At 34.2% G+C, this 11,298-nt stretch overlaps 1 protein-coding gene and 1 non-coding gene across 2 annotated transcripts in view; one reads left to right on the top strand and one right to left on the bottom strand.

Moving 5' to 3' along the window:
* GPC5 (glypican 5) overlaps positions 1 to 11,298 on the bottom strand; it is a 1,452,106-nt gene that overhangs the window by 838,894 nt on the left and 601,914 nt on the right. The gene's annotated exons all lie outside the window — the stretch shown is intronic.
* Positions 11,034 to 11,142, top strand: LOC121037993 (U6 spliceosomal RNA). The gene has a single exon (XR_005794098.1). It is a non-coding gene; the product is annotated as a U6 spliceosomal RNA (small nuclear RNA).

Raw genomic sequence — 11,298 nt, forward strand, 5'->3', positions numbered from 1 at the left:
ATAAAATAAAATAAAATAAAATAAAATAAAATAAAATAAAATAAAATAAAATAATAAAATAAAATAAAATAAATAAATAAAAATAAATAAGAAACCTAATGTAACAAAATCGGAGTAAATCTTCAACATCCTTTCTATTTTCCCCATTTTCACTACTCCAACATTCAACCATACCTGCACCCCAATCCACCATCTAACATTCATTTAGTAAATATTCAAGGTGATTTGTATCAAATGGCTTTAAAGGAGCTGACTGGAGATAGAGCAATTAGCATAGTATATGGTTAGATTAGCATATGGCCGCCCTTATCCTCTAACATCACAGAGTAATGTTTCCTATTTTCAAGTCCCTGAAAATATTCTGTCCTTTCAAGGTCCAAAACTTTACAAGTTTACCTAGCCATCTTTTCCCCTTAAGCTTCTGCCTCCCTTTTTCAATTCATATCTGTTCTACAAAAATTATCCCCCAAAAGAAAATTTAATCTTCCACCAAGACTGGGGTTTTTTTTGTTTGTTTGTTTGTTTGTTTGTTTGTTTGTTTTTTTACATTATCTGCTAGTTACTTAAAGTTCAGACTCTTCAACCCATACTTAAAATCTTGTCTTTTCAACTCTTTCATATTCAGTTACTGTTATACAAAATGATTATATAGCTACAGTCTTGCAAAATATTCACTATAAATGATAGTGTGAATATGCAAAACACCAAGCACCTTAAAAAGTAACTAGCTTACACTAGTCCCTTCAAAAAGCAATTAATAACATGTGTGCTCCAAACAAGTATTTCTAAACACATGTGTCTCAGTAACCAAACTTAGCTGGAAACATAAAAGAGATTAAAGATCTGGTCAACTGGGGTGCCTGGGTGGCTCAGTCGGTTAAGCGGCCGACTTCGGCTCAGGTCATGATCTCGCGGTCCTTGAGTTCGAGCCCCGCGTCGGGCTCTGTGCTGACAGCTCAGAGCCTGGAGCCTGTTTCAGATTCTGTGTCTCCCTCTCGCTGACCCTCCCCTGTTCATGCTCTGTCTCTCTCTGTCTCAAAAATAAATAAAACGTTAAAAAAAAAATTAAAAAAAAAAAAAAAGACCTGGTCAACTGACCCAACGTACAATTTTGAAAATGTAAGTTTAATTTGTTCCTGATAAATGACTTCTCAAAAATAACCCATTAATGGGGCACCTGGGTGGCTCAGTCAGTAAAGTGTCCGACTTCAGCTCAGGTCTGACCCTGCAGTCTGAGAGTTCGAGCCCCACGTCAGGCTCTGTACTGACAGCTCAGAGCCTGGAGCCTGCTTCAGATTCTGTGTCTCCCTCTCTCTGCCCCTCCTCTGCTCATGCTCTGTCTCTCTCTCTCTCTCTCTCAAAAATAAATAAAGATTAAAAAAAATTTAAATAACCCGTTAATAAAGGACATTGTCAGAAAAGTAAAACTTATTTTGGGCCTTTTAGTAAGTAACATATCTGTTTGATTTAAACCTAGGAGATACCGAATGATATGAAGAAATTAGGTTGTAGCTAAATATCCATGAATATTAGGGTTATTCTCTATTGGTTTGGAGTGCTCTTTTACACACCAATATTCAGCTTTAGGAATTTAGGGATTCATTAATTTTGTTAAACATGGAATTTAGCTTTTTTTTTTTTTCTAAAAAAAAGAGCTAATTATTTCTTTACTATTTTTATATCCAAGTACGCTCTTCTTATTACTCACAAAGGACAATCTTTACAAATCCCCAATCCCAGCAGTCAGGGAAATAATTTCATTTAAACATCCCCTGAAAGCAATTATTTATGGACTCCACAGAAACTGGGATAAACTTTTTGTGGTCCCATTTATTTTGTGGAAATTATAGATTGCTTATAAAAGAATATGAACTCATAACTATTTGGTTAAAACATTAACAGAAAAATAGAGCAAAAGTAAAGCAATGATCCCACCACATAACAGAAATACCTTGTTATAATTTAACTGACATTTCAGGTGTTCTCAAAGTGTTATTTTGATATTTAACAACATCACTGATTGGAGAGGCTCTACATTCCCTGTATTATCAAAATTTTATGAACCAAAAATATTAACATAATTGGTTTTATTGAGAATTTCTTTGTTGTTCTCAGATGTTCTCTGAACAGAAAATCTATGATAAACACTGTAACAAATTTGAAGAAACCCCTCTCTGGGCATCTTCCCTAGCTGACACTGTGTTCTATCTTCCAGCAATGTACAACACTTATTTTGCCATAATTTCTGTGGCATAGTTGTCTCTGAGGTCTCCTTTAAAATCTCCAAGCTTCTCACATTTCAAGTTTCTCTAGAGCAATGTTTCTCAACCGTGGCTGGCAGTCCTGATGTCCAGCTGCGTCTCAGACCAATTTCATAAAAAATTTCAAGGGTGGAACCCTGACATCGGTAATTTTTAAAACTCCCAGGTGGTTCCAATGTGCAGTCATGGTTGAAACACACGATTTAGAGTGAGAAATGACCTCCGGCTATCCCATGACTTTTCTATTAATAGCTTAACATATTACAAGTGGCAAAATGGCATCAGTGAACATTTATGGTTGTAAAATAGAGCTGTTTTGTTCCAGTTCTGCTGAAGTATTTTTGTAAAACCTCTATGTCTGTGTCCCTGTAATTTGAACTTTGAGCCATCAAATTCTGATAAAGAATCTTTGCTAAATTTAGAGCAGAGTTAAAGCATGATTTTCTTGATTTAAAAATGGCAGCTCTCAGTAAAATTTGGCCATTTAATTATGTACCTAAAAATCAATTTTGAACAAAAGTGTCACTCTCAAATGATTAAAATTTTAATGAATTTCAGGTAAATAATAAGCTGTAGATACCATTTATTTAGATCAATTTATTAATGCATAGAATTCCTAGGAGCATCACTCTCATTAATAACTTATTTACATGAATTCTTATATATTAAATTCACTGTGCTACATTTTCATTATCTGAAATGCCTGAATGTTATATCATTAACATTTTTAGCTTTCTAGTCAAGAAAAACTCTTTTAATTGCTCATTCTAATAGCTCAAAAGAAAATCGTGTTTTTTGTTTTGTTTTGTTTTGTTTTCAGTTTCCATAAATATGAAATTTATTGTCAAACTGGTTTCCATACAACACCCAGTGCTCTTCCCAAAAGGTGGCCTCCTCAATACCCATCACAATCATGTTTTTTGTTTTGAACCCACCTTTAAATTTCAGCTCCAAGATCTTCTAACTTCTTTATTTTAAATTTGTTGCAGAGTTAATTTTCAAAACTCTGGATTTATTTCTCAACAATGTTACTCTCAGGCCTAAACATGTTAGGAATACTAAGACACCCTTCATTCATCAATAATAAGGAAATCTTTTCTAAGAAGGTTTCACTCTAAATTGTATCCTTAACGCAGCCCTTTCATTAGGCAAGTTTCAAGTTTATTTGATTTGGACAACCATTTTATCAATTTCCTTAATGGGACCTAGCAAACTTTGACATTTGAAATAAAAAGGAAAAGAAAACGCCAATATGAAAATTTAAGTTACTATGGAATAAAATTTATGAGAATGTTATTATTAACACTGATGTAGGGGCTCCTGTGTGGCTCAGCTGGTTAAGCCTCTGACTTCAGTACAGTCATGATCTCACAGCTGGAGATTTGAGCCCCCCATCAGGCTCTCTACTGTCAGCACAGAGCTTGTTTCAGATCTTCTGTCCCCTCTCTTTCTGGCCTTCCCCCCACCACGCCTGTGTGTGTGAGCTCTCTCTCTCAAAAATAAAATAAACATTAAAAAAAACCAATGATGTAAACCCAACTGTTTGGGGGATTAGAGTGAATCTGATGACATTGAACAAGTTCCATGACATTTACCCATGAACCAACTGAGAAAATATATTTCAAGAAAGAGCCTTTGGTCCCAGGTTGCTGAGACCTGAATTACCATGCAAATTTGGTGTCTTCTTTTTAAGTAAACCTCATTTTCCATGCCAGTTCATAAAGTGGTAACAGGGAGGCAGGGCAAAAATATCAATCTGATAGGCAGTCTTTCCAAATCTGCTTCCCCAAGTAGAAGTGATTCACTCTCTTGCTACTTCTCCTTCCTGTAAATATTTATATTAAAGAGGCTCTATATCACTTAATGACAAACCCATTCATCTGGGTAATAATTTGATCTGACTCATAACCGTATCTCTAGCAACTAAGGGTTCACACTTGGTATTCAATAAATCTTTGCTGAATGAATGATGAGGGATGTGGAGTACACAGATTTAGCATTTGTTGTAAAGCATCAAATTGCATGCCTAAGATCTGTGCATTTTACTGTACTTCAACAACAAAGAGCAAAATAAATGTTTTCATTCCCCTTGGAACATGCTTTGAGAATCAGATGACAAACCACTATGGAATTGGAGAGTTACTCCTTCACAAGTAGGTTAATAGACATTTTAATAATCCACATTGTTCTCTGGACTAGAGAGTTTACTATTTTACAAAATCAAACTCATCCACAAATTTGCCACCAATATGGATATTCAAATAATGTGCAAACACACGTCAAATTCAAGGAAGATGTCTTAAATACTAACAACTTCATTGAAATAAAATTGAAGTTTTGTGTAGTAATTATTTTGTGGGATTAGGCATATTTGGTTGTTACTCCACTAAAACATGTCAACATCCCTTTATAGTCAGACTTTGCATAAAAGATACACTCTGATTTACTTTTACAAATGTTTGAAAATTTTTACAGAGTTATGTATAAGTAACCAAAAATTGGGTATGGACTAAACTAATGCAAATGGGCTGCAACATTGTTTAATAATCTAGGACCCTAAACAGGTCCTAAAAGATATATAAGTACATTACTTACAAGTAAAAATCTACCATTTTATTATCAGTTATCTAGACAACAGTTATAATTAACTAAAAAAAAAATGCCCTATAGAATGGTCAGAGTATATAAACCCCAATCAATAAATAAAAAAATATATACAAACTGTTCCTTTCCTAATCATCTTATCCTTGTTTCTTTGATGTCATTACTTGATCTTTAAGAGGTAAGAAAGCATATAAAGTGAAAAAAATTAAAACATGAAGACAGAAGCATGGTTTCACGGATATTAAAACTTGAAAACATGTTAAGAAATAATGATAAATAAATTCTTGCTGTTCTTAGTAACATGGAATAGAGGCTAGGAACAAAAAAAGACCTTGTAGTCTACAGTATTGTTTGTTTGCTTGTTTGTTTAGAAAGAAGTTTTCTCCTTAATGAAACAGAATGCAACATATCACATAAATAAATTAAAAGAAGTAAAAGTGGGTGAATGTCCATAGTCTTACCTGCAGGCTCAGTTTTCACTTTTAGTAATGGATCCTGAGGGATAGTTGTAGAAAACTGAGACCAGAAAAAAATGAAATTCTCACTGACACAACAAAAATGTCCCATTCCTCAAGAAGATGGGAATCTTCTTTGGTCGCGGAGTTAGTTTATAGCACAGTAAATTGAATGGCTTTGCTTAAATTGAATGTTTTTATCTAATTATATAGAAAAAATATAATTTCTATATTATATTAAAACTATGATCCATTACAGGAGTGATTATTAACTTTTATTTTATTTTTTTTTAATTTTTTTTTCAACATTTATTTATTTTTGGGACAGAGAGAGACAGAGCATGAACGGGGGAGGGGCAGAGAGAGAGGGAGACACAGAATCGGAAACAGGCTCCAGGCTCTGAGCCATCAGCCCAGAGCCTGACGTGGGAACTCACGGACCACGAGATCGTGGCCTGGCTGAAGTCGGATGCTTAACCGACTGTGCCACCCAGGCGCCCCGATTATTAACTTTTAAAACTAATTTCATGAAGTGATTTTATTTCCTTAAAATGGAAATCATACCACTTTGCATTGTACTTTGAATTTTTTTTCCAGTGAGCTTATGAAATTGTTGCATATGCAAATATGCCATACCTGTTAGCATTTCTTATATACTTTGCAAATGAAATGTCTAAAGCAAATTCTATACTCAATTTCTGGTTTTGTTGTAAACCAATACTACTTAATAGCTTAGTACACCTGATGTGACTTGGCATTTTCAAAACTGATTTATTGCACACTCTGAAAAGCTTGTTAGTTCTAACCTGGAGAATGCAATAGGTTCTTCTGCCATGATAATTATTATGCAGCTGATAGATCTGTTATGTCTTCCCTCAGTTTATGTAATTGTGATTTATCAGCCATTTCCAAGAGAAATCACGTCTCCAAAGCAATAGGTTCTGCCTTTCCTATTGACTAAAGTGCTCTGCGTTATCTGAAGAGTAGCCCTGTTACCGAGAGAGACCTATACAAACCCATCCTATTTCAAGCCCTGGCGTATGTCCTGGGGAGAAACTGATATGTCTTTTATTCTTTGCAGTAGGTCTGGTCAATGTCTTACAATTCAAATACAATTAACCTAGAGTTTGCAGTTTGCTTCTACTGCTTATGAATAGCTGCAATCAATAGGTTACACATGATTGACTTCCTAAATACTTTTAAAAGCTGCCAAATAATTAAGTAGGGTTGGTGACAATTTAAGGAAGGTATATGGAGGTAATGACTTTTCTTATTTCTTTAATAATTTCCATTCTCAACTTGTAACTCTTTCTTTTAAAATTGACAATGGCCACTTGACAAGCATTGTTTGTAATTATGCTTTTTTTTAATCCAAAGTTCAGTGACTTCTGTCACAACAAAATTGTAAAAAGCTGCCATCCTAGATGGCTCCTTCATAGCCATATGAGAAAGTTATTTTCATGTATGCATTTCTTTTTCTGTATTATAAAGTAACAAAAAGAGCTTTGAGAATTCTGTATCCTTTCTTTTATTGGTGAGAACCCAAATTAAGTTAAGGTTAAACAGGTTTTAGAAGAATATCATGTTAGTTTTTTCTCTGAGTTTTCTCTTAAGTGGCAAAAAGTAAAGCAATGGAGAATCAGGTTAAAGAAAACTATCATTCTCTATACTCCATGTGAGAATAAAGAAATGAAATAATTTTAGGATAACTAAAATTATTTTAATAGTTACTTCAAATTTTAAAGATAGAATAAATTGGATTCAGCACAAAGAGCATCTACTATTACTACAATAACTACCTTTGAATCCATAATTCATGTATTTACATTTATATAAAATCTATCAGTTCTTTCTTGTTTTACTATTGCAGGCATCTTTGATTCTTATAAGGGGGCAGTATATGATGGACTTGAGGAATATGAATTAGACCTGGAAAATCATATGAAAATTATTTTCTTCTATCAGTCAGTCTATTGACCTATCAATCTATTGATCTGTCTATTCACTCTAGACCTATATCAAATGTATTTATAATATAAAAATAATGAAATCCGCTTGAGAAACTTAACAGAAACCCATGGGGGAGGGGAAGGAAAAAAAAAAAAGAGGTTAGAATGGGAGAGAGCCAAAGCATAAGAGACTCTTAAAAACTGAGAACAAACTGAGGGTTGATGGGGGGTGGGAGGGAGGGGAGGGTGGGTGATGGGTATTGAGGAGGGCACCTTTTGGGATGAGCACTGGGTGTTGTATGGAAACCAATTTGACAATAAATTTCACATATTGAAAAAAAAATGAAATCCAAAAAAATAATGAAATCCAAGGTGAATACAAAGAAATCCTATCTGTAAAGTGGGCAACTTATATCAACTTTACTTAAATAAATCTTTATATCTCTAGCAAAAGTGAGTCTAACAGCTAATATATTTCACATATGCTTCAGTAGTAAACAAATTTATAGTTAAAAAGATGCTCATCTAAATATATTTATAACGATGAAAATACGAAAATATCTTAACAATCCATCATGGCTATGTAAATAATGGTACACCTTTATAAATGAAAACTACACAGTCATTATAAAAGATATTAAACACTAACGTGAAAAATCTCAACGCTATACTATTGTGTGAATAAAGAAAGTTAGAAGCAAAAACATATGTAGCATATATCCTTTTATATAAAATAATATTAGAGCATATGCATTCAGAGAGAGATGTCTAAACATATGTCTTTAGCTTATAAACATCTGTCACCTTTGGGCAGCTTGATTTGTACTGATATCTATGTTCATCTTTTTATCCAGAGTGGTAATAGCATTGATGATCTTTCTGCAATGACTGTGAATCTTCTTATGTACCCTCCAGATGTACCTCCTTATTGAGACTATTTTTTGGTCTTCTCATCTGAGGCATTTTAAGTTGATATAACTATGAACATATTCTTAGAAGTTACAGCCAAATAATAAGTAATCCTTGCATGGTTGCTCCTTAAATCTGAATACTAAGGAGTAGAATGCAGTTCAGTAAAAAACACATACAACAAAGGTCAAGTGTTCTTACATAAAATACTAGATTTTAGGAGAAGGGAATAAAAAAAAAAGGTTCATGATGAACAAAAAAGAAGAGAGGCAAGGTAATTAGAAAAACATGATACAGCATAAGAAATTGCAATGTTATCAGAGTCAAGGGTTTTCTAATAGGGATAACAGAAGACCTCAACATTTGTTTCCATCCCTGCAGTGAAGAGAGAATAAAAACCTAAAAACTCAATCTCAAGTAACACTACGGCATTTTGGTGCTAATGACATTTCTGTGTAGATTCATCAATTGTAACAACTGTGATATCTGGTGTTACATGTTGAGTGTAGGGGAGGTTGTGCATGTTGGGGGACAGAGGGTGTATGAAAACTTTCTGTACGTCCTGTTCAATTTTTCTGTGAACCTAAAACAGCTCTAAATGATAAAGTTTATAGATAAAAAATTAAAGATCCTATGCTAACTGCTGAAAGCAATGTGGTCAATGTCTTCCGGCCATCCCAAAGGACCCTAACCAAGATTCAATTGTCACGTGGAGGGAGTGGTCCAAGGGGGTAATGGAAACCATGAATCTCTTGATGCCTAGACATAAAATCCCTTGGCATCACTTCTATTCCATTCAATTTGAAAAAGCCAGTCACAGAGCCAACTTAGGTTCAAAGAAAGTGGCAATGGCCTGCCCACCTCAGTAGGAAGAATGGGAAAAAATTGGTGGTCAATTTTAATCAATCTTGGGAAGAGATCTCAAGAGGGCACTTGGCAAAAGCATCAATTTATATTAGGTAATTGAGGTTAATCAAGTTAATCAGGTTAATTAGGAACTGTGTTATTAGATGTGACCTAGTATTATACCTCCTTGTCTGAGTTGGAGAGGGTATGAACTCAAGAACATTGTCATCATTTTAGAAAAGTAAAGTAGCTAAATTGCTACATTTTATGTCTTAAAAACTACATAAACTATGGTAATAGAATAAAGGAACAAGCAAATTAAAATTAGCAACTCAAAATTCATGCATCATTCAAATTTAATTTGCATGGCATGGAATCATGAGCTTTTTTTAATTAAAAATATTGTTATAGAGTTACATAAAAATATATTGGAGGAAAATTAATCCTTATTATATTTGGTGCAGGATATTTCTTTCTAAAATTACAGATAAAGTTTTGTGCCTCAAATGATACAAATAAAAAAGAGAACACTACTGTGGTAAAGAGAATAAAGCTTCCCTCTCTCTACAGATTTCTATACTCCAATCCTCAAAACTGGTGAGTATGTTACCTTATGTGTAAAAGGGAGTGTGCAGATGTGATTACATTAAAAATTTTGAAATGAGGGGCATCTGGGTGGCTCAGTCAGTTGGACATCCAACTCTTGATTTCGGTTCAGGTCATGATCTCAGGGTTCGTGAGATGAAGCCCCTCATTGAGATTCTCTCTCTCTCTTCCCCTCTCTCTCTCTGTCCCTCCCCTCCTCATGCTCCCTCTTTCTCTCTCAAAATAAATAATAAACTTAAAAGAAAAGAATTTTGAAATGAGAAGATTAATCTGGATTATCTGGTGAGCTCATTGTAATCCCATGGGTCTTTATAAGTGTGGGAAAAAAAAGTAGAGTCAGAGGAGTTGTGATGATAGAATACAAGCAGACTCTAGAAGCTGGAAAAGTCTGGAACAGAATCTTCCTTAGAGACTGCATAAGGAACATAACCTTTAATGTTAGCCTCATAAGACCTAGTGCAGATTTCTGGTCTCTGGAACTGTAATGGTACATTAAACCACTACATCTGCAGTAATTTGTTACAGTGGCAATCAAAAGCTAGTAAATTATCAAAAATTTAAAAATGTAAGTTATAATTATTTCCCTAAAATGACAGCTCACAACCAATGAATCATTAGAGAAATTTTAAAACTAATTTGTATGGTAAATTAGTTAACTACATTGATGTTATCCAATGGAGTCATCTAGGATTTAGAAACCACGGTTTTTAAGTAATAAAGGTGGTTGAAAGCATGTAAAATATGATTTGAAAAACATGTGTCAAAAATATATAATTCTCTTCTGGGGCATGTTATTCAATCAACTTCAATATTTTAGAAACACACAGAGACATTCAATGATAAGTTAAATATAATCTATGTATAAATACACTTATGTATAAATTAATCTATATATAAATAAATATAAATAAAATAATATTTTATTCTAACCTGTACACTAAGATATGGAAGATTTTTTAAACATTTATTTATTTATTTATTTATTTATTCATTTAGAGATCAAGACAGTGCAAACTAGGGAGGGGCAGAGAGAAAGGGAGAAAAAGAATCTCAATCAGGCTCTGTACTGTTCAGAGCCTGTTTGTGGGTTCCATCCCACAAACTGAGATCATGACATGAGCCAAAATCAATAGTCAGACGCTTAACTGACTGAGCCACCCACATGCCCAAAGAGATGGAAGAAATTTTTAATTTATGAGTTCAGGGTTCTCTCTCCATGTGATAGTTGGTAATTTCTAGTTTATCAGGGTGAGGCGGGATGTGTGTGCATGCATACTCCCTCTATTCTCCTAAATAACTTAACTGGTATGCACAAGAGAACCTGGGGGAGGAATGAGGAGAAAAACAAGCATTTCTTTGTAGATCTATAGAATTAATTTACCATTGAAAGAAAAAAATGTGTGTGCTCACTTCCACGGCACTACACTAAATTTGAAAAGATACAAGGAAGGAAGATCAGCATGGCCCCAGTGCAAGGATGACACACAAATTCAGGAGGCATTCCATATTGAGAAGGGAAGGGAAGGGAAGGGAAGAGAAGGGAAGGGAAGGGAAGGGAAGGGAAGGGAAGGGAAAGGGAAAGGGGAAGGGAAGGGAAAGGGGAAGGGAAGGGAAGGGAAAAAAAAAAGAAAGAAAAATGAGAATTGAACATGTCAACATTTTTTCATC

Source organism: Herpailurus yagouaroundi, unplaced genomic scaffold, assembly GCF_014898765.1.
Source record: "Herpailurus yagouaroundi ecotype Mexico unplaced genomic scaffold, PumYag 164, whole genome shotgun sequence".
NCBI classification, from domain to species: domain Eukaryota; kingdom Metazoa; phylum Chordata; class Mammalia; order Carnivora; family Felidae; genus Herpailurus; species Herpailurus yagouaroundi.